Raw genomic sequence first — 24,865 nt, forward strand, 5'->3', positions numbered from 1 at the left:
CTGTGGTCCACTGTATCAAACGATGCGGATAGATCGAGTATTACAAGTATGGATCATTTACTATCATCCCCCGCTTGCAACAACTCGTCCCATACCGCCGTCAGCGATGTTTCAGTCCCAAATCTGGGCCGGTATCCTGGCTGCAACAGATGTAACAGGCCCTCTTCTTCAATATAGTCCTGGAACTGTGATGCGGCCACTTTTTCCAGGATTTTTCCCAGCCAGGGAAGGCCTGCAATGGGACGATAATTCAGAAAGTCATAAGGACCAAAATTGGCCTCTTCAGCATAGGGGAGATGACCAACAGTTTCAGTTCAACTGAGACAGTTGCCTGAGTAAAGGACGCATTTATAAACTTTGTTTGTTTGTTTGTTTGTTTGTTTTATTAATTATATTGCGCGCCAGACCCAAAGGTATTAGGGCGCATTGCATAGGATTTCTCACAGCTTAGTTGTACATAAAAATACATGTACAAGTTACAGTATAGTTATACAAAGTAAATAAACATATTTACAATGAAAAAAAAATGTTTTACAGTATAATTACAAGAAGGGGTCAAGGCTGTAGAGTGAGATCAGGTAAGGGTAATCTAGAGAGGATCTGGTGAATTGTATGCAGGGCATGGTATCAGTTCAGTGGTTATCAGGGGTCCGCTTAGCAGTCAGAGTCTTTGAACCACTTTATTAGGATCTGACGAAATTTTTGGTATGAATGCACAACTCTGAGGGGGGGTGGAAGAGAGTTCCAGAGCTGGGTTGCCTTAACTTGGAAACTATTTCCTCTGACTCTAGTCAGTTTGAATCTAGGGGTCAGAAGACAATTCGTATTGGAGAGTCTAGTTGTTCTTGTCCCAGGTTTAGTGACAATTCTATTCGCTAGATAGCGTGGAGCTACTTTGTTTATACATTTGTGAGTGAGGGAGGCGACTTTTAATTTAATTTGGTCAACTGTGGACAGCCAGTTGTATGCTCTTATGGTGTCGGAGATGTGTTCTCTCCTTGCAATTCCAAGTGCAGCTCTAAGAGCGTTGTTTTGCAGGAATTGGATTTTCTTGATGATTTGTTTGTTCGCCCTAATGTACATAGCATTGCAATAGTCAAGCTTTGATAGTATAAGTGCTCTGGCAAGGGTAATGCAACTATCATTAGAGAGGAAAGCTTTACCCGCTCTGATCAGTTTGCAAGTGTAAGCTGTGGTCGAGGCCAACGTGTTTACCTGTTTGTTAAAAAAGAGAGTGGAATCCAGGTAGAACCCCAGGGTTTTTACTTCCTTGGCGACTGAGATGATGCTATGGTCGATATTGAAGGCTGAGTATTTGGGACTCAATTTTTTGAGAGACGATGTGGTGCCTAGGATGATGATCTCTGTCTTGTCATCATTCAGGCATAGTCCATGGGTGGCCATCCATGCCTGGATGATGAGATAAACCTTATTCACCAAGGCCAATTCCTTATTGTAATCACCAGTAATCGGTAGGAGGATCTGTGTATCATCTGCATAATTTGTGTAGGTGATACCCATATGGTCCAAATCATCGAAAAGGGGCTTGGTGAAAATGTTGTATAATGTATGTAATAAGTCATAAATGGAGTTAGATCTGACGATATACGCTTTGCAGCGTATGCGTGTAAGGGCAAAAGTGAATTATTGGTAGGTTTTAAAGCCAACAGGAGAGTAGAGATATTCTCTTCTGATACCGACTGCGCCATGGAGAAAGGGAGAATTACCACCCCATTACAAGGTTGGCGGGGCGGTAATTCCACCTTCCTCCATGGCCCTTCCCCATTCCCATTTTTGCCCCATAGGGCATAATGGGAATGGGGAAGGCGGTAATTAAGGTACCGCAAATTGCGGTACCGTAATTAGCACCAAGGTCCCTTTGCGGGTCCATTCCGTAACGGCTGGTAAAACCAGCCGTTAAGGTGGGAACCCACAAAGGGACCTCATAATCAGGTGGTAAGGGATTACCGGTACGTGTACCCTTACCGGTACCGGTAATCCCTTAGCGCCAGGGTCGTAATGAGGCCCAATGTATTACACCTTTCCCATTTTCCAATAGGTGTAGGAGAAACCAGCGATCTGAGTTGAAGGGTATATGATGAATCCAGCTATATCATCACTCCCTCTCTGGAGAAATTCTCTTCCCATATGGCCAGGGAAGGGCAGCCACTACTTGATCCCGACCCTAGGAGTTACTGCCCGAGGGAGGATCTTGTGGGGGAGAGGATCCTCATGAGAGGAAGAGAGAATGGTCGCAAGAATCACAGCACCCACCTTTCCATTTTTGGGTATAACCACCCGCCCTACGTTCACAGACTGTTATAGCTTATTACGGTATTGAACCCATCAAGCCATCTTATACTGACATCAGGTTTTCTTTTGATAAATTATACCAAAGTACTGAGACAAGAAAGAAGACCGGAGTGATGAACTAGAACCAGGAAACTTACGCTGCATTCTAGATGTGTAGCGGGATGTTTACATATGTCAGCTGTGCGAATGAAGGAAGCCACAGAGAGAGGGCCTCATTCCGAGTTTGGTGGTAGGGGTTAACGATCACTGGTAAGGAGACCGGTGCCGTTAAACCCTTACCGCCCAGTTCCGAGGTCCCTTAGCGGAACCCGCAAAGGATGTGTGGTCTGACTATTTGCGGGCCCGTAATTAGCACCTTCCCCATTCCCATTGAGCCCTATGGGGGCTCAAATGGGAATGGAGAATGGTTGGCTGAATGGGGACATACCGGGTCCGCACAGGTCGGAATGTCCCGGTAAGTCCCCATTCAACCAGACCGGACCCGGACCCGGGTTTGGAGGCAGCCATGGCGCTAATAGCGCCATGGCTGCCTCCAAACTCGGAATGAGGCCCAGAGAGAGAGAGGGCCTCATTACGAGGTTGGAGGTAGCCATGGCGCTATTAGCGCCATGGCTGCCTCCAAACTCGTTCAGACTCTGCCCTGGTGAATGGAGCAATTACCGGTCCATTCCAAGGTTGGCGGGACCGGTAATTATCTATTCACCAGGGCCATTCCCCATTCCCATTTGAGCCCGTATAGGGCTCAATGGGAATGGGGAAGGCGCTAATAACGGTACCGCAAATTGCGGTACCGTTATTAGCTCTAGAGTCCCTTTGCGGGTCTCGTCCTTAACGCCTGAAAAAAACAGGCGTTAAGGAAGGACCCGCAAAGGGAACTCGTAGTAGGGTGGTAAGGGATTACCGGCACCGGTGCCCTTACCGGTGCCGGTAATCCCTTACCACCCACCTTGTAATGAGGCCCAGAGAGAGAAAGAAAGAAAGAGACGCCTCAGAGAATCCCTTGCTGTACGCAAAGCTGGTCGGAAGCTGGAAAGCAAGTGGAGTGCTGCCCGATGCTGGAAGGCTACTGGACACATTGTTCAGATGAAGCTGAGAAGCCAGAGGTCTGCCGTGGTGAGGCTGAGGACAGCAGAAGGCTGTCAGGAGACCAGGCGAGAAGCAGAGAAGGGGCGAAACGCTGTTCTGGGCTGCCGCCTCAGCAACTGCGGGATGATGCGAAGAATGCCAGAGCAGCCAAAACAAACCAGTGAGCCCAAAAGGAAAAAGAGATACACCGGGGTGCTTCAGGGCGAATGCAGCACACCGTGGGAAAAGTTAAGGAGTATGCTAAAGTAGGCGGCAAGCCCTGTGATAAAGAGTGAAAGTAACGGATGAAAAGATGGAGGGCCAATTGATGAAACGTCTCAACAAAGGGCAATGCATTGCACAACTAATTCAATTTTGTTGGATTACTTATATAGGATATATTTTAAATATTTGGGTGCTGGTGGGTCACACCTGTCCTGACACGTGGGCAGAAAAATACCAAATAATTAAATAAATCTCCAAAGACATGGAGACCCTGTCCCCTGCACACTTTTGTCCTGAGAAAACAGGCAATATTTCAAAGATTGACAATCAAAACACTTCATGAAAACCAAGTTTCTTCATAGTGACACTTTGGGGGTCATTACAAGGTTGGAGCTGGCCATGCTGCTATTTGCGGCATGGCTACCCCCATACCGCATACCGGGTTCGGGTTCCCTGAATGTGGAAATACCAGGCCATTCGAACCTTGGAGGACATGGTATTTCCCCATTCCGGGAACACATCCCCATTCCCATTCGTGCCCCCATAGGGTTCAATGGGAATGGGGACCATGCTAACAACGGGCCCGTTAATAACGGACCCGTTGTTAGCATGTTGGTCCTTTACCGGGTTCCGGTAAGGGCACCTGGTAAAAACAGGCGCCCTTAGCGCGACCCGTTAAAGGACCTCGTAATGCGGTGGTAAGGGGTTGTCGGCTCCGGCACCTTTACTGGCGCCGTTAACCCCTTACCACCAACCTTGTAATGACCCCCAATGTGTTGAGTGTAACCCTGTTACCAGCCTTTGCCTCTTTAAGAAAGGCCTGCTGCCAAAGGGGCGGGGGAAAATGACGTTGGGGAGAGGGAGGTGGTTTGGCGCCTGTTGTGCCAGTATAACGAAGGAGTTCAATAAAGAAAGTTGTGTGCGAATTACCTCCGGCTGAGCGTCCTTTTTTCTCCATCCACCCAGGCCCAGCCCGGGTAACAAACCCCACTCATGACGAATAATAATCTCAGAAATGATGTTGGTAATAAACCATTCTCTGTTTATTGAAAGAACATGTGTTGTATCTGTATATAGGACCAATGCTCTCCATGCAGTAATATGAATACATAGATGCCGATCGCAATCTACTAATAATTCTGTGTACTTTGCTCCATTAATATCTAATGAAGTTCACTTTCCAAAGTACTATGCATACCTACTCAATGTTATGTCTAAATACACAATGGCTCTCATTACGACCTCGGCGGTAGCCATGCGCTATTGGCGGCATGGCTGCCGCCGAAATCGCGTCCGGGTCCGGGTCCACGGAATGAGAAATTACCGGGCCATTCTGAGCTCGGAAAGCCCGATAATTCCTCCCTCCAAGGACCCGGACCCAGTCCTTCCCCATTCCCATTTCAGCCCCCATAGGGCTGAATGGGAATGGGAGAGGGAGCAAATAACGGGCCATTACGAGTTGGCCCGTTGTTTGCTCCCTCTTCCCCTTGCGGGACCCGGTAAGCACGCCTGGTTTGACCAGGCGTTACTTACCAGGTCCCGCAAGGGGACCTCGTAATGAGGCGGTACAGGGTTAACGGCACCAGCACCTTCTAGGGCGCCGTTAACCCCGTACCGCCAGGGCCGTAATGAGGCCCAATATATCGGGTTCAGCTCCAGTTCAATGACATAGAAAAAGGACAACTACTAGTCTTATGTAGAGGTACTTCGACACAGCAAAAATCTCATGTTTGTGGGCTGTTGATTTGCAAAAGACTAGAGCTTCAGAAATGTTGCGTATGTTAAAATCTCAGCTTTCAAATATACCTCACTCAGGCATTTGTAACCAGGGAATATAAAAAGAAAATGGGCCAGGCTTTCACAGCCATTTCGGTAGGTTTGGCATAGATCATCTGCCGGCATAGATCATCTGCCTTTAGACTGTTCCGTGTGCGCTCTAATCAGGCTAACAGTACAATGCCTATACGTAATCTAAGATAAAGCGAACAACAAAACGGCGGAAATATTTGATCTAGATATTCTTGATATCCAAATGACTGCTTTCGGTGACCAGTAATGTGGCACTAGCTGTGACCGTACAAAGGGACAAGTGTCTCTCCTCCACCAGTGCTGCGTGGGCCTGTTTAATCATGGGTGCCACTTTTATGCGCAGACTATCTTTAGCATGCCAGTGGACTTCCAGTCCTATGAGTGTTAGGGTTGATTTTATGTGGTTACAACAGGCCAATGACTGTCCGCAATGCTGGCCCAGCAAATCTGATATAGCCTCTCAGTATTTGCTTAAATAGGGTGATTATCACACTCATGCCCAATATGGAATGGTTCTGAGTGATATTTCCTCTGTGATTTATTTCTGATTGAGTTCAATGTGGAGAGGTACATTTGGGGGGCTTAGAGGTAGGGTTGTGATTAAAAAATATACATATATTCTGCTACCCCTATGTTTGCATAATTGGCAAAACCACATAGTTCTGCTCCATACAAAGCTGAAACCGTGGCTTGGAAGCTATAGATTACAAGTGCAGGTATGAGCGCGCCACTTCCATGATTAAAACAAAATTTACCAATGGTGTTACTCGACCTTTCTAGGGACAGCAATTATTTGTCCATCTGGTCTCCCCATTTACCAGACCCAGAGGGGTGGAAGACCATACCATACAGAGGGGTGGAAGACCATACACTTAGTCATGCTGTAGTTGATCATTAGTCAATTAGTCTGGCCAATCTGTTCGTCGAGATTTTTGAGAAAGTACATATCTACAGCGAGACTAATCCCTTCAAAGATCACATCATCAAATGGAAACGGTATATTGATAATATACTGGTAGTTTGATCAGGGTCTCTAGAAACAGAAAAAAAGTTTTTTCAATGGCTGAACAGTTTGAACCGCCACCTCCAGTTCACCCTTACCAGTGACAATTTTACTACCATTTTCCTCCATTTGACCATCTTTCACCAACAGGGTGTCTTAAAAATGTAACTATTCCACAAACCGACAGATAAGAACTCTCTGTTGGATTACTCTAGCCACCACGTGAAACATCTGAGGGACAACCTCCCATTTGGACAATTTCTGCACCTTAAAAGAAACAGCTCTGATAACACAATCTATGAAATGGAAGCTAGAACCCTCACCAAGAAACTATGTCAACGGGGATACCCACAGAAATTGGTGAAAAAAGCGGCCAAACAAGCCTTTAATAATCATAGAGAAGCTCTATTGGAAGAAAGACCACAGAAGGAACCAGATAACAGACTAGTCTGTGTGAGCACTTTCACAGAAAATCAAATCTATTATACAAAAACATTGGTCAATCCTTGAAACAAATGTGGTATTTAAATCCAAAACAATCTTTGCCTTCAAAAAAAGTACCTCGATTGGGAACAAGGTGAGTAATGGCAAGCTCAAACCCATGACAGTCCACCAGCCCAGCATCGCCAGCCTATGGGGATGAACCCTATCATTGATCACCAACCTTGCGGACACTGTGGGGTCTGCAAACTCACCAAAAAGACAACAGAGGTCGATATAGGAACCTCAAAACTTTAGAAACAAAAAACTATGACCAATTGCAATGCAACCTACGTGGTATATCTCATCTGCTGTAAATGCGGGCTACCATATGTGGGTATGACTACCAGAATGGCAAAAACAAGAATCTTTGAACATCAAAGTTGCATTAAAAACAAAATTGAAAATGCACCCATGGTTAAACATTTTATGGACCTCAACCATGGGTGCGAAGACTTCACTTGGACAATTCTACAAACATTGGCACAAGGCAAGAATATTAATCCCGATCGGAAATTACTTAAACTAGAACAAGAAAGGATCTTTAGGATCTGGAGTGACGTAAAAGGTCTCAACGACTCAATTGAGTGGCACAAACTCAACAACTAAATCCTGCATAGATGGGTGTTTTCATTTACACCTGTTTTACCTGATTTCCTGCACGTATGAACCTGTTCTCTATATACCTTCTTAGAAAATGTGGTCATGATTTTGTATGTTCCACTACTCTATGTTGTCAATCTTCTTCTCTGGCTGCACATAGATTTGCCTGGTCACTGTCAAATACCCTACATACAGTCCTTGATTAATGCATACATGTGACAAATTGCATATACAGCCTGTTAATAATGTTTACACTAAACAGCGGCTCACTGAGGGATCGCCACCTGCAATGTATGTACATCTTTGTATACAAAACTGTGAGCGTGGAGGATTGATTCTTGTCCATTTGCCTTCTATACTGTATTTGATTACCCTTCTGCCTATTGTTGTCATGTTGTATTACATCCTGATATACTTGGGGTTGTCACCTCCCCTTTTTTACCCCGTCCCACCCTAGTGACCTGTGTTGTCATACTCCACGCTACCTCTACAGAGTCAGGGTTTTGACCCTCTATTCGATCGTTGTCTAAAGTACGTAATATACACTGGGGCTGGGTTAAGAGCGACTTACACTTGATCACTCTACTTTTCTTGTCAGATTAGGGGGCCTAACACTATGTCGGGCGCCAACTAGGACACTAATCGTTATGTCGGGTTGGGTCAGTAAGCCATGTGCTTAAACCCTTCCATCCACTCCACGCTAGCACTGGATCATTATTTGTGATTCTTTGCGTGTTGTGGACAGTTCTCACTACTAATAGGGCGACTTCAGCACCGTAATGCCGGGGTCTCTAGCTCCACTGCCCTTTTTACAGGGTCCACTTTAAGATGGCCACCAGCCTTTCCACTCCAGTCTCTAACCTGGGTTCACTGACTGAAACGATGGACTCATGCGTTTTGCGTCTCCTAGCAATGGACTAGCCAGCGTTCCCAGATATGCTGTGCCGGCCTCGCCCACAGTAAAACTTACTCTACCTCCGTAGACCTGTCGCCGCATGACACGCTAATTTCACTGTGTACTGCCCCTGCTCAGGTATGCGATTTCTGAGGAACCACGCTTTAGCATTGTTTGCATGTTGTTTTCACCTCGATCCACTTACGACGAGACCCTTGAATATATGCTCCTTTCGCAGCGGGATCCCAGACCGCAGCTTGCAGAACCCTCGTTATTTGGTCACAGGTGCCTGCACTCTTACCAGGGAATTAAGGTACTTACCTTTCCGTTGTTCTTGGCTGTCCATACATATCTCGTAGGGCGTAATTTGACACTGATCTCATTTGTTAATAGATGGATTTTCACGACCACGACACTCGTGAGGTCTTTTGGCAACAGGACCTGCATACTACCCATAGATCCACCGTGATCAGCTTCAAAATGTTTGGCCTCCTTTAAGGTACTGATGGCCTTTTTTGAGTGTACTGCTACAAATCTCTTGACAGACCGTTTTTGTACCTATAGACCAATTTTGTATCTATAGCTGTCTCTGTTACCTTTCTAGGTGACACCACTTTACTTTATTGAGCCCTAGCCTCTCGAGGACTGCTTTTCCTGGCAGGTGACTATCTTAGTCGACTATCCCTCACCAATTGCCCAACGTAGCTGCTCAACTGCTACATGTTAAGGTGGGTCTTCCACCGCTCAATTTTTTATTCTAAAGGTGGATTGTCCGGGTTTGCCCTAATCCTGCTAGCGATTTAAAAGCCATTTACTGTGCTTTTTTTGTAGTAATGTCTAAGGAGTACTGCGTGTATCCTTTGACTCCTCTTTGCCGAGTTGCCCGCCCCCACTTGAACCGACTCGAGGTAATTTTGCCGCCTTTTTACACTGGTTCACGAACCACATGTGGGTTCTTTTTGGAGACTTACATAGCATTTGTAGCTGACTACATCCTCCTTTTTATCTCATGACAGGTCGGGTGATGGGCCCACGCCTATTGGTTGAATGTAGGAAATCCATTTGTACCTCTCTCCCGAAGAAAGTTCTGTATATCTGACATTTGAACTGAAACATGTCGAGACTGTATGACTCTGTATAACACCAGAGTTGTTGGAATTAAAATTTGTGCAAACCCATTGCAAACTGTACACAGTGATTTACCACTGGTTCTTGTACTCACGTTTACAATTCATTTTCCACTAAGAGGTTTCTGTTTTCTATGATATATGGTGTGAAAATTATGAAACTGTTTAACATATGATTATCATTTCACACTATTGTTGAATTAATACTTGTTTTAAAATGTACTCTCTTTTTTGATTAAACTATTGTTTTTAATTGGCTGTTCTACTTTGGTGTACCCAGTAACCTTTTTCACTTGACCTGTCGACCACTGTTCTATTTCTCTTTATTTACTGTAGTTGATCATTAGGCCATTACTTTTACACTCTTAATTAAATACATGCACCTTTTTCTTCAAGCCGACAGAGGTAAGAGAATATAAAACAGCGGCAGCCGCAAATAAGAGGATGGGTCTTTTGTTTGCGCTTAGTTTGGTGCATCTGATTGAATGGCTTAATTGCATCTATTATTATAAAAATGCTAAAAAGAGTATGGATGAGGAAGCACCTCTGTCTCCACCCGTATCAATTTTAAACAAGTCAGTGCTCTCTCCAGTTACACTCCATCTGACAGTTGCCTTTGTAAACTCAGAATGCCATTAAACAGTTGAGTTGGAATGTTTGAGTCTTTTAGGGATGCCCAAAGTTTATACCCTGGGATGCCGTCAAACGTGGTTCTTACATGCATGAATAATCCGTAGACGTTCATCCTCCTAAGTTCTGCGTACTTTTGGACAAGGAGGTATAGCCTAAGGCGTTGGTCGACCGTAATCAATTCATTCTGAAATCCAGCCTGAAATCTGGCCATGAGAAGGTTTTTAATATCGTTCTCAGTAATCCAGCTTGATAGGTATGATAACACCGCCCTAGCGTATATCTTTCCTGCAGCATTTCGGAGGGATATCGGCCTATAATTCGAAGGTTCCTCCCTTCCCCCTTTTTTATCAAGAGTGACTATTTCTTCTGTGGTCCACGGGTAGGTGGACCGAGTCTGTCTCTAAGGCTGTGTTGAAGGCTAACATTAATATTAATGTGGAGTTCTGACATGTATAGGTCTGCTGTGGTTTTCGGTGCCTTTCTTGGTTTCTGAGACATTATTACGTTTTCAATTCTTCTAAAGTGAATTTCAATGGGGAGTGCATACCATCAAGGGGTTTTATGATAGGCACATCATCCTTTGCACAGGTAGTTGTGGGGAAAGAATTATTTGATATGTTCTGTAGTTGTGAAAAATGACTTAACCAAACTTCCTCTGGGATTCTAGCGTGGATAACGTTGTGATTCCAGAGTTACTAGATGTCACCAGTCTTCAGAACGTGATGCTGTCCTTACCGTTAGCTGTCTTACTTAATTCCTGCCATCGATGAGAGGCATACTCTTTTTTCCTTTATATCTATTAGCACCTTATATGAGCGTCTTATGCAACTGATTTTATTTGTAAGTTCTTTTTTTTTCCTTAATTAGTATTTCCTTGGCAGTCCTACATCTGAGTACAAGCCAACTGTCAACATTGAACATTGCTGCTTTAATAAGCAGGGGACATATTTCTGTCGCAATTGTTCCATATGATGACAATTCTCTACTGCACTCGAGTTATCATAGGTGAGTTGATTCTCGACTAGTGGTGAAATATTTGTGTATAATATTGGTAATGTTTTTCCTAAATCTAATGATTCCCATTTTAGTGATCAACTAATGTTCCCTGTTATGTGAATTTGTAGGGTACAAAGTGGCCCTGAAAAGTCTTGCTTATTCTTTCTACAACATTCCAAGAAGAGATGGCAGAGGTCAATTTCCAGGCTTCCTGCACTTTAAAACGTTCGACTAGATGGCAATCCTTTGCGGATATCAAAATGTAGACAATGTGTGAGCGTTTATTCCACATCACATAAGTTGGCTTCGCTGATTGATTCCCAATTATCCTCTCATTGTGGGCCCTTAGTTCAGTTTTGAGGATCCCACAGGCTAATTTCTGGTCTCTCTTTTGTGTGCGATGAGGGGGGGGTCTTGTTTATAAAGTGGGTATATCCCAGGCTAGATCTTTATCATTTGTAATCCCTTCTAGCACTTTCAATGTTCATATTGAATATTAAAATCCCCCACAACTATAAATTGAGGGGTATGGGTTACCTTATCTTCAAAGGAGGATATGAGGTTGAATGCTAAATTGATCATAGCCATACCATCACTACCGTCATTATTTTTAGCACAGTTATAGATGTCAAATAAGATTTTACAGCAATCTCTACCTTTACCTGGATGTAAGGCCTGGATGTCTTTACTATTCATTTCTTGTAGCACTACCTCTTTATTAAGGGAAATTCTGACCCATGTTATCAAGCTTCCACTGATGCATCCTTTTACTCCTTTTGTAGCTGGTATGTGTTATGTTGCATAGCCTTGTATGTGGAGTACAGATAATCTCAGGCTCTCTTATATAATCACACTAACCCTTATTCGCAATGTCTTTAGATAGTCTGGCTATGTTCCATGAGATAAGCTTTACCCTTCATCTATAGTGTTTGGCTCTTCATTTTCAGCTATTAACGGTCGGGATGCACTTAAGGGGCAATGTAGCCAATCTACTGACTTCAGTCTTACCTCTTCCTCAATCTGTATACTCGACACTCTCATCTGTGTAACCTTTCTAGATTGCACAGATATTCCTTCATGCACATCATTGACCATTTTCATCACTTTACTAGTGCCTGAAAGAGATCTTACTGCAGGCAACTCTGTCATAGGTCTTTTGCGGGGGTTCAGGACGAAGTTCTATGCTAGGATCCACAGGGAGAATACGTTCTATGCTCTAGTGCTATAAGATTCTCTGCTATTTCAGCATCTCGGAACTCAATGAGAATGAAGTCCCAGCCATTAGGTCCTGGAGCGGAGAATCTTGTGCAGCGAGCTATATCCTCAGGTATTGCTGATAGACAGCCCTGAGGTAAGCACAAACAGTATATGCATGTCTTCATCATTGCTTTGGTGTCTTCCCTGATGTTACGACCCGTTTGGGAACTTAATGCAAAAACCCCACATTATTTTCACAATAAGTGGTGTGTTTTCGCTAAGTGGGTCATGCAAAGCCCTGGTGGTTAGTCAGTTTTTCAGGTTTGCACAATACATAGGATGTGGCTGATAGCGTGTAATGTCCTGCTCATTAGTCATCCTCCGGAGTGCTTGAGTCTGATGTGGTGTTTGTTTCTGATATACTTCGATCTGGCATGGCCTTGCTCTGGGCATTGTCTATTTGTGGTGCTAAGTGTTAGGTTTTGTGTGTGGGTCATTGACTGAGTTGGCTTTTTGCTAGCCATTGCCTGGTCATTCAGTTGCTTCAGGGTTTTCTACTGCTGACTAATATTGTTTTTTACTTGGAGCATTACATTGGCAGTTTTACAAGGTAAATGATCTAAACTATGTTTCTTTATTCCTGATAGTTCATTAGTAAGCACACCTAGTGCTTTCTTTATAAATTCTAGATAAGATCTGAGCTCACTGCAGGTACATGTGTGACTGGCCATAGCTTTGATGTTACTCTTTCTTGTTGTGCAAGGTTCATTGTCGCCTCTCTCCCGCTTAGTTGTGATCACTTGTTCCCCTTTAGCCTTTCTAGTTTTTCTCCCTTTTTTAGTTGTTATTTGACCTCCCTTATTCTACTGCTGTACTACTAGTTGTAAGGGGGAGAAGGTGTTTGCAACACCTTTGTGTGCCGGGGTGCCTAGCAGTAAAAACCGATTTGAGGTTGGGGGGTTAGTGGTAATGGGACTACATTGTGTATGATCGTCTGTTTCCTACCCTTGGCCTGAATTATTGCCCCCTATTCTCCTGATGCTCTGGGTCACTATGACATTTTGGTGTATCGCTACTGGAATGGCATCATTTTCACCCTGTAACTGCGCTATCGCTCTTGGAATTTCAAATTTGTCAATTAAGTTATCAAGTTTTGTTTTCGGTTATGTGTCTTTGTGCTGTCCTTAGTGCTATCCATCGTCATGCCAATGTGCCCCAGATAAGCCTTAACTAACCCCTGGTCTTTTTCGACTTCAATCTATGTGCTATCTGTTTGGATACAATTATTTGGCAGGTTAAGTATTTTTTTATTATGTGCTATCATTGCGTCGCTAGGGTCTTTAAATGAGTGCAAAAGGTGTTCTTTTAAAAATAAAATGATTACAAATGTGTTGGTTTGAAAACAAACTTTTACATTGTGGTTCATAAACTCATGAGCATCTCATCATTAATTTCTTTGTGTGATTAAATGGCTTTCAATTATGCAAATTAAAGTTGTTCTTTGTCCATAATAGATGTCCATAATTGAATTATCATAGTAATTAGCTTGATATTTTTGCCAGATTTGATTTGGTGTGCACAGGACATTCCATGAAGATGTTATAGATTGTCTCCTCTTGGTTTCTTAGTTTGCAGAATCTGCAGATATTTTCTTCCGTAGGTATCTGCTTGACAGTTGCAAGATATTCTTTGGTATACAGGGCATTGAGTCGGAGCCATAGGTAGGTGTCGCGGATTGACTTGGAAGGACATTTAAAAAAGTACTGAGGTAGTTAATGTACTGCTCTTGTTTCGGGGTTGGAGATTATGTTCATTTTGTACATGTTTTTTTTTCTCGATGGTTTGGATCCAGTCAGATTACTTGATCCTCTTTTTCGCTTTCATGGGGTTTTTAATCAGAGCCTCAAGCGATATGTCATATTGAGTAAGCAAAGCTTGGCAGGCTCCTCTCCAAGCTGTCAAGGTAGGCAAAGTTGAATTCTCTTTAGTTTGCATCAGAATCCTCATTGCTGGCGTGTCGTCATCGTTGGTATCTTGATATACGTCAAGCTGTTTACAATTGTGAATAGATTGGAGGGACTGGAGGGCTCGTTCGTATCGTATCCTTGATACAAGGAATGTGGGAGCCAGTGATAGAACTTTACGCCAGAATATGCCTTCAGCCAGTGGCTAGATGTTGCAGGAGATGTTGATTAAACTTTCACTTCTGTTTAAAAGGATGGCAGTCACCTTTTTCCTGTGGAATGTTATCACAGGTTTCATCGACTACATACCATATTTTCTATGGATGGTCAGGGCTAATCTCGCCAAAATGAGTGCATTTTTTTTAGATATAGAAACCAGCTCTGTTCCACTTGGGACTGGTTAAGCTCTATACCTAGATATTTAATTTCTTTGACTTCATCAAGTTTTTTCCATCTAAATAAAGCTTAAGAGATGTACGTTGCTTTTTAGTACAATGCCCCAAGGACATGACTTTCGTTTTACTAGGATTGATTTTCATGTCATTTCTTGTGACATAGTTGTTAAGGGCGTCCAAGCTTTTTTGGAGACCAACCTTTGTTCTGTCCATGAGGACGATGTCACCTGCGTATAGAATATACGGGACGGGGGTTACGTTCAGTCTCGGGGGGTTGGTAGCGGTGGATTGGGTGTTTTTGGTTATATCCACCAAGTAGAAGTTAAAGAGGATGGCAGCCAAGGGACATCCTTGTTTCAGTCCATTGAGGTTTTTTTAGCTGCTGATAGAGTGCCTTTCTTTAGTCAGACGGCTCCATATAGTGGTATCACTGTAAAGGGCTTTGATTGGAGCCAGCAACTCATTGGGGCATTCTTCTTGTTCAAGTTTATCCTACAGTATACTTCTATTAATACTGTTGAATGCCATAGGGGGAGTGATCTGGTGTCCTCATTGCCCTTAAGTAGTATTTGTTACCAATTTAAAGTCAGAGGGGAAGGAGAGGGGACAGGGGAAGTGAGGGGGGCAAGGGTAGGAGGGGAGGGGTAGGGAAGGGAAGTCAGAGGGGAGTGAAGAAGATGGGCTTTCAGGGAGGGGCGAAAGGATGAGTAGGTAGGGGTGGAGCGGATGGAGAGCGGGAGGGAGTTCCAGTGTAGAGGGGCGAAGAGTTGGAAGGAGCGGAAGCGTGAGGAGGCACATGGGGCTGGGGGTAGAGTCAGGAGGTTGAGGTTTACTGACCGGAGAGAGCGGGATGGGGAGTAAAATGAGAGGAGGGAGGAAAGGTAAGGGGGCGCCAGGTCATGGAGAGATTTGTAGACAAGACAGAGGAATTGAAATTTCAGTTGTGAGAGGAAGGGAAGCCAGTCAAGTTGAGAGAGAGAGGAGGAAATAGAGTCTTGAAGGCCGAGGAGACATAGTGTACGGATAGAGGAGTGGTAGATGGATTTTAGGGGAGTTAGGTGAGAGACAGGGAGTCCAAAGAGGAGAGAGGAGCAGTAGAAGAGGCAGGAGAAAATAAGGGAGGCGATTAGGAGTTTGGAAGCATGGAATGTGAGAGAGGAGCTGATCTTGAGGATGTTATAGAGGTGGTGGCAACAGGATCGAGAGGTTAGAGAGATGTGGATGGAGAAGGAGAGAGAGGAGTCGAGGTGGAGGCCGAGATTGCGGGCATGGGAAGATATGGGGAGGTTGGAAGGTGGAAAGTGGATGAAGGGAGGGGGAGAAGGGGAGAGAGTGTTTGGAGGGAAGAAAAGCACCTCAGTCTTGTCAGTATTGAGGGAAAGAAAGTGGGATGACATCCAATCTTTTATGGCCGTGAGGCAGGAAGAAAGAGTGAGGTGGAGGTCAGATGTGAAGGAAGAGAAAGAAAGAAAGAGTTTGGTGTCATCAGCGTAGAAGTGGTGGGAAATGCCGAAAGAAGAAATGACTGGGGAGAGAAGGGAGGTACAGAGAGAGAAATGAAAGGGTCCCAGCATGGAACCCTGAGGGACGCCATAGTTCAGGGGGAGGCTGGAGGAGGTGCAGCTGCCCCAGGAGACAGTGAAGGATCGATTGGAGAGGTAAGAGGTGAGCCAGGAGGGAACAGAGTCTTTGAAGCCGAAGGAGGACAGAGTGCTAAGAAGTAAGGGGTGATCTACGGTATTGAAAGCTGCAGAAAGATCAAGGAGGATGATAATTGAAGATTGCTTATCGTAGCAAGCAGTGAGGAGAGAGTTGAGGACATAGGTGAGGGCAGTCTCAGTGGAGTGTTTAGGGCAGAAACCAGATTGAGAGGAGGAGGGAGTGGGATGAGATGAAAGCAAAAAGTTGAGAGTAGGCAAGGCGCTCAAGGAGCTTAGAAATAAAGGGGAGAAGGGAGATTGGCCGGAAGTTGGAGGCAAGAAGAGGGTTAGCAGAAGGTTTCTGAATGATTCTTGTTTTAATACGTTAAGTATGGGCAAATTTATGTTGGTGCCCACATTGCTTGAAAATCCAGTCTGTTGAGGATCTTGCTTGTTGTTGGTTTTAGTCCACTCATTGAATCTTTTGACGAGGATCGCAGCGAATATCTTGCCTATCAGATCCAACATAGCCCACGAGCAATAATTTGCAGGTAGTTTTCTGTTGTCTTCAATACTGGGACTATAATGGCTATATACTGGTTTTGGGAAATTAGGTTGAAGATTTGTAGGCAGAGTTTTGCCCAGGCTACTGGCTGTTTTTTGATAATGTTGTTACTGAGGCCGTCCGGGCCAGGTGCTCGAGAGGTGTTCAGTTTTCTGATATGAGCAAGAATTTCCTCATGGTCCCATTGCTTATACCAGGTTTTCTTCTCAGGATGGCAATTGTTTTTATCGGTTCGTAAGTTGGTAGTGTGTTCGTACAGTAGACTGAAGTGCTCTATTCAATCTTTTTCTGTCACCTCTATAATCATTCGATTTTGCAGTACATGATTTTGATTTATTAGAGTCCACAGGTACGTAGCATTTCTCTTGCTCATAACCTGTAACATAGCTTCTGCATCATTTTGTGCAATCGTTGCTTTCATTGTTTTAAGTTGGTTTCTATATTTGTGCTTGATTCTTTTGATGACGTCGATGTGATCGGTATGTTTCATTTTCTTGGCTATTCTTATTGATTTTCTTAATTGTTTCTTGGCAAGCGCGATTTCCTTGGGATAGGCATGGTTGTTTGTGATTCTGTTGTTGAGTTATTGTGTTGTTTTTTGGAAAAACGGAACAAGGAGCCATTCATAATTGATCTTTTCTTTCTCTTCCTTTTTTAAAATTTTTATTAATTTTAACAACAACCAGTTAACAAAACAAACCCAACAGTGCATGTTATATAACTTCAAGCATCATATCCAATATTGTGCAACGTCCACTGCCCTTCCCAATACCCTTCCCCTTAACTCGAGCCTACTCCACTTCGCCCTCCGCCATTGTTTCCTCTAGGGGTACCACCCCCTCTATATTCCCAGAGGAATCATGTTCACTTAGGCAGGCCTGGGTGGACCCTGAGAGTGTGGCCACTAAGTGTCTCCAGGCCATCAGAGTTTCCGCTTCCTCATCCCCGCCCTATTGGCTGCTTCATTCCATACCACCGTTTCCGCTTCTGTCCATTTCTGGAGATTGTGCCACCTGACCTCTACCTTTGGCCTGTTGTTTGCTTTCCACCCCATGGCAATTCTGCGCTTGGCAAGTATGTAGACCAAGTCCTTGAGTTTGCTCACGTGTTTCAGTTTGCGCGGTCTAGAGAATCCCCCTACCATGCATGCCCACACAGATTCCACATGTAGCTTGATCCCCTTCTCAGTTAAGCAGTGGGCTACTTCTCCCCAGAATTTTCCAATTTCCAGACATGCCCAGAACATCTGTATCATCCCTGCGTTCACTTCCCCGCATTTGGGACATGTTTGTATTTCTTCACTCTTGAATCGAGCAATCCACTGGGGGAGTCATATATGCTCTGTGGGTAACATATAGCTGGATCTGTTGCAGCCTCGCATTTTCAGATACTTTTTTAGGGTATCTCTGGACCCTCTCCCACAACCCGTCATTCCTGGGTTTCCCGGTTTCCTCTCCCCAGTCCCATCTCAGCTGGGTCACTTCCTTTCCCACCCTGGACATCAGCAGTTCATAGATTCGAGAGACTTTGTGCCCCCCCTCTGAGATATCATAGATTGTTTCTATGGCCCTTGCCGGGTTGGTCTTCCAGCACTATTTCGGACCATGTCTCTTTCACCCACCGTACCAATCTAGTGTAGGTAATATACTACCCTGAATGTAGACATGTTTCTTCTAACAGTATGTTAAATTCTATTACCTTCCCATCTTGCCATACATCTCCCAGCGTTGCAGTGCCCACCAGTTCCCAATGCGCACAAATCGACTTCCTCAGTTGCTCGTCCCCTCCGGTCAATGCCACAAGTGGCACTTGCGGAGAACACAGGGTCAGGTTCTCCATGGCCTGGCAAGCCTTACGCCACATCTTCCATCCCAGTTCTAACATCCTCGTGCACACTTTTAGCTCTGGTTTTGGCAGTCATATCCATTCTTTCAAAAAGAATGGAGCACATTCAGACCTCAACAATCTGGACTTCGATGTTGCGTCTTCCGTTAACCACTTAGCCACATATTGTAATTGGCTGGCCAGATAATAAACCTCAAAGTAGGGCAATTTTATGCCCCCTTTGTCATATATATTCTGCAGTTTCCACAGGGCTATGCTATTCCTGGTATTGTGCCATATGAACCCTCTACATATGCTCTGAAGTTTAACAAATAATCGCTTGGGTATCATGTATGGTATATTCCCCAAAAAATGTAACAACCTCAGCAATATTACCATCTTCAACAGTGCCACCCTCCCTACCATGGCCAGAGGGAGCTTAGCACAGAATCTCATGCTCAATGTTTGCCACTGCCTTCTCTGTGTTATGTTTATATTCAGCCTCCACCATGTGTTAGATATCAATCCCCAGGTATCTAAAGGTTCTAGTCTCCCAGGGTATTTGTAATACTCGTAAATGTTCTCGCCGAATCCCCTTATATCTCCCCAAGGGGAATATACACGACTTCTTAGGGTTAACTGTAATGCCAGAGAGCAACGCAAATCGCTCCATTACTTCTAAGATATATTGCAGGTTTTCCTCCGGATACCTCAAGTATAACAGCATATCGTCGGCATACATTGATATTAGATGTGTCCCTCCTTTCGTGTAGATTCCCACTTCCTCGTATTGTTGCCTCAGATATATCGCTAAGGGTTCTAGTGGGAGGATAAAAAGCATTGGGGACCAAAATCAACCCTGTCTGTTGCCCCTACTGAGTTTCCACCTCTCTGAAATGATTGCTCCCGTTTTAACTCTGGCTAGTGGCATACTGTACAGTAGTTTCGCCCACTTCAGGTACCTGGGCCCTATTCCATATTCCTTTAGGGCTGCCATCAGCCAAGACCACTTGACAGAATCAAAGGCCTTCACCACATCTAATGAGACAATTGCAACTTCTTGTGAGTCCCCTTCCGTTTGTTCTATGACACGGTGGAGGCTCCTGAGATTGTCGGATATGCTTCTGTGTGGAACATATCTGGTCTGGTCAGGATGTATACGTTTGTTAATAACTTGTCTCAGTCTATTTACCAACACAGCCGTGAGTATCTTGCTGTCCTGGTTCAGCATGGATAGCGGTCTGTACGACCCGCAGTCCGTACTCAGTTTGTTAGGTTTGAGAAGTGGGATAATAGTTGCCTCTCTCAGGGATTCTGGCAGTATCCCTATTTCCAACGTTTCATTCAACATTGCCAGTAGCGGGGGGAGCACTTCCATTTTTTTCCGTTTTGTAGAACTCACTGGGAAGTCCATCTGTTCCCGGGGCCTTGCTAGTAGGTAATAGCTTAATTACTGATTCTAGTTCCTCTAATGTGATTGGGGCCTCTAGGTTCTCTCTCTCTTCAGTACTCAGCTTAGGTAAGCCAATATCCTCTAATGTTTCCATCATCTTGCTCTGTTCACCCCCTTTGACGTTTTCATGCAGTTGTTGATAGAACTCCAGGAACCCCCTGTTCATGCCCTCTTGGGTATCAAGTATCTGTCCTTTCTCCCCTTTATTGCTCTGATCGTTGATCTGGGTGTCTCATTTTAATATAACCATGCTAGCAACCTCCCCGGCTTGTCCCCGCCAGCGTGCTGCCTCTCGATGTATTTCTTGTAATTTAAGTTGCATAGTCTCTCCCAATGCCCTCCACACTCTAGCTGCAATTGGCTTATGGTTTCGGCAACCTATGAGCAAGCTGAAGGACTTGGCCTATATACTCGCCAAGCGCAGAATTGCAATGGGGTGGAAAGCCTGCAATAGACCGAAAGTAGAAGTTTGGTGGAATGACCTCCAGAAGTGGATAGAAGCCGAGACGGCAGTATGGCACGAAGCGTCCAGTAGGGGAGGGGAGGTGGAAGTAGAGACCCTTGCGGCCTGGAAGCACCTGGTGGCCATGTTGTATGGGTCCACCCAGGACCACCTAAGTGATCAGGAAACTCAGGTGAATATGGAAGAGGAGGTTCCCCTGGAGGGAAGTGAAGCAGAATGTGAAGTGGAGTAAGCTCGAGTTGGGGGAGGGTAAAGGGAAAGCGGTAGAACTAATAATAGGTACATGATGCTAAAATATTAGGATGACTACTGCTGGTTTTGTTGAATCTTGATTGTTTGTTGTAAAAACCAATAAAAACTGTTTAAAAAAAAGAAATTGTTTCGGCAACCTAAAGGGAGTTATTTCCACTCTGCATAATTGCCTCCAATTTCACCTCTGCTTTTTGCAACTCCAGCTTTATGCCTCCTTGTAACCCTTTGGATTTGGATATAGCTGCTCCTCTCACCACCACCTTAAATGCCTCACATAGAGTACCAGCTGATTCTACGCTTCCATGTCATGATGGGGGATCCAGACCAAGTCCAGCAACCCCGGAAGCAGGCGTCAAGATATTCCAAGCAAGCCCAACAACCCCTGCTAGGAGCTATTTGGGTGCAGTCCTGGCGTCTATGGTGTCAGGCTCATATAGTCAGTCCTGGCGCCATAGGCACCAGGCTCATAGATTAAAACTTACCTGATGCCGACCATGCTGCAAACTTACCTGATGCAGACCATGCTGCAAGAGCTCCAAGCCAAAAGAGGCTTGGAAGGGACTACTTTATCTAGGGTCTATTTTTTACTCGGGTGGGGTCGGGGAGGAATACTTACCTGGGACTACTTTGGAGGCTATTTAAACCACGCCGAAGAGCAGCACACGCTTCGCGTTATTCTGCATCCAGCAGCGTAACGCTCACCGTGCCTGCAAGTCTGCATCCAGTCTTCTGCCATGCCCGCCTCGAGTCTGGAGCTCCTAGAAAAAGGGAGAAAGAAGGAGAAAAGGTTAGAACAAGAGCAATACCTTTGATCCTTACCTGAATTCCCGATCCACTGCGCCTTCGAGCTGGAAGAAAGAAGTTATTTTATGCGCGTCGCCTCGCCTGCTGCAGCGCCGCACTGAACTCACCGGCCTTCGCAGCATCTTCACTATCCACCGCATCCTTCTGCATGTTCCCGCCGCACTCCAGCACCTAAGGGGAACACAAAAACAGCAAGGTGAGTTAAGGGAATAAACAGAGGCAATATTAGTTACCCCCATAGACTTACCTGATTTTATCGCCGGGGTACTATTCCTCTTTAAGGGTCGGCGCAGCCTACACCGCATCTTCGCCGCACCCCGGCCCCTAAGGGGAACAAAAGGACAGCAAGGTGAAACAAAGGGACAAACAAGGGGAATCCTTCTCACCACAATAGACTTACCTAATTTTACCGCCGGAGGCATTATTCCCCTAAACTTCATAATATCTCTCAGCACCTGAATAAGGGAGAAAGCAACAGGTTACATACTGACATTATTTTATCGAACTGTGTTGGATAATACAAATCCTTACCTGAATGTTACCGATTGCCACGAGGAACTCTTCGCTAGGGTCAAGCAGCAACCTGCAAGGAATCGAACAAGAGTGAAAGTCAGACATTTGAACTCTTACGAACTATATACTTACGGCGTCTCGCTGGAAATCTCAGAGTCAATATTATTCTGGAACTCACCAATTCCTTCGAACCAGTGAAGCAACTGGTTATCTATGCGCCCCTGCGCTCAATGCAGGATGGAGAGCTCATCTTTCCAAACCATCAGGTGAGACTATAAGAGGGGACATTAAAGGTGATCAGTGGGGAGAACAGCGGGGGTGAGTGTTAACACTCAACTCCACGGGTGGTTAATTCCCTTTTTCCATTTGCAGAAGGATACTCCTACGGGCCAAGCAAACGAAGCTAGGTGGGCCAGTCCAGTCTGTCATCTCGGCACTACCCGTCACATTGGTGGAGACCGCAGCTGTCCAGTTCAGATCGAAGTCCCTGTGGGAGCCAGGTGAGCGTAACATTCCAGTGTTATTTTCGAAGTATTCTACAATTTCCTTTCTCAGGTCCTTCTTGTACACTGTGTCTTTCAATGCTTCGGTTCTAAGCCGCCACGTTGGGATCCTAGCTCTAGGAGGTGAATATTGCCATGTTAAGATCAGTGGCGAGTGGTCTGAGAGGACCCTCGCTTTGTATTCCAACCGCTCTAGCTCCCCCATCAGCTCCGGAGTAGCAAACATATAATCTAGCCGTGTGTACAAGTTTTGTGGGGCTGAGTAATGAGAATACTGTCTTTCGTGTGGATGGTGTAGCCTCCATATATCTTCCAAATGAAAGTCTCCCAACAGGGCCCTCAAGGTTTTGGCTGCATTGGTAGGTTTGTTTAACTTCCTGTCTGATCTGTCTACCCTGGGGTCCAGCATGCAGTTAAAGTCACCTCCCCAAATCACAGCACCCCCAAGGTACGGACTAACTTTACTATATAAGGTCTTGAAATAGGCCACAATATCTTGGTTCGAGGCATATATGACAGACAACTCTCTATTTTCTATCAATACCCATATCGCCACCATCCTCCCATCTGATTCTACTGTGGACTGTAATAACTGAAAGGGGACATGTGGTGCTATCCAAGTAATCACCCCTCGGGCGTATGCAGAATACGTTGCCTCTATGGTAGTCCCCTTCCATTTCTTCATTATCACATCCTGTTTTTCTTTTGTGAGGTGCGTTTCTTGTAATAGGCGCTATCTATCCTCTGCCTCTTTAGATACATAATGATCTTATTCCTCTTCGAATAACTACTGAGCCCCCTGATATTCCAGGTTGCTATCTTAAGGGCCCAGAAAGAAGCACAGTGGATAGAAAGATTGGGATCCATTGCTCCAGAAGGGATGAACGAAGAGCTGGATCTGAGTTTTTTTTTTATGAATCTTACAACCAGTTCTCTGACCGTCTGTTCACGTGACATTGTTAATTTCTGATGCACCCTTATTTTATTTTTATGTTTTGTGGGACGATCTTTTGTTTTTCTGTTTTATTTGATTTCACGATTGCTGTTCATTTGTTTATTTTCCTTATATATACATATTTTTTATATATACTTTAGCCTTTTGATACAAGGGTTTTTGTCAACATTTTTTCTTATTAGTTTCCCAATGATTTTTTTTTATTTTGATTTATGTATTTTGGACCAACTCACATTGCGTGGTAGCCACGTTTCCCAGAGATATTCTGTTCCGTTAACTCCTAATGCTTCAAGATATTTTGCAGTAATTACATATAGCTTTAAAATGTTTAAAGTTATTGGCATAGCATTGTGCTCATTTTGTAAGCTAGACGCTCATTTATAGTATAGCACACTTTATTTTCCTTGGTGCCATTCTAATATGACCGCCCGACTAGTTCCATGTAACTCAATGAGTTTACCATTCTCAACATGGCCGTTGCGTACCAAGCAACGGTTGCCTAGGCGACCGGCAGCAACTACAACAACTTAACAGGGACCCTGTTGCGCACGCGCGCGAAACGTTCGGCATTATCAGAGCACTATGAGTCATAACGCATGTAAGTTTATGTCTATTACGATACGAACAGTTGAATATTTTGATTTTGATTATGGTACATGTACGTCTAAACACATGCGGTTGATCTCTCTACAGAGACTTCAGCCGATCGTGTATCTATCCCGTGGGTTTGACCGCTGGTGAAAATACAAGTTTGTTTCTGCATGTACGCTAACTGAAGGTTAGTGACACTGCTCTAGCTGATTGACCAGAGGTATTACAGAGCTGTAGAGATGTTTGTTAATGTGATTTACATTTCCTTGTGTTATTTTTCGTTTTTTTCTTTATATTTATTTTTATTTTATTTTCATCTACGTGATTTGCGATACATACACTACTCGATTGGAACTGGGGTAATGTATGACCGTGTTTGTTTATTGCATGCATGATTTTGATTACATATGCATTGAATACGTAAATGTGATACCGTGTTTTTTGCTTAATGATACGGCGATTTCGATAATGATCCAATGCTGATGGTAATTTTTGCTTGATGTTGGTAATGTGAAGATTTTTGTGACCAATGATTATATAAATAGGTTTAATCACAGGCCCTGAGGAAGAGTTACGACCCGAAATGCATAGGCCATT

Source organism: Ambystoma mexicanum, chromosome 6q (genome assembly GCF_040938575.1).
Source record: "Ambystoma mexicanum isolate Mex_15411 chromosome 6q, UKY_AmexF1_1, whole genome shotgun sequence".
NCBI classification, from domain to species: domain Eukaryota; kingdom Metazoa; phylum Chordata; class Amphibia; order Caudata; family Ambystomatidae; genus Ambystoma; species Ambystoma mexicanum.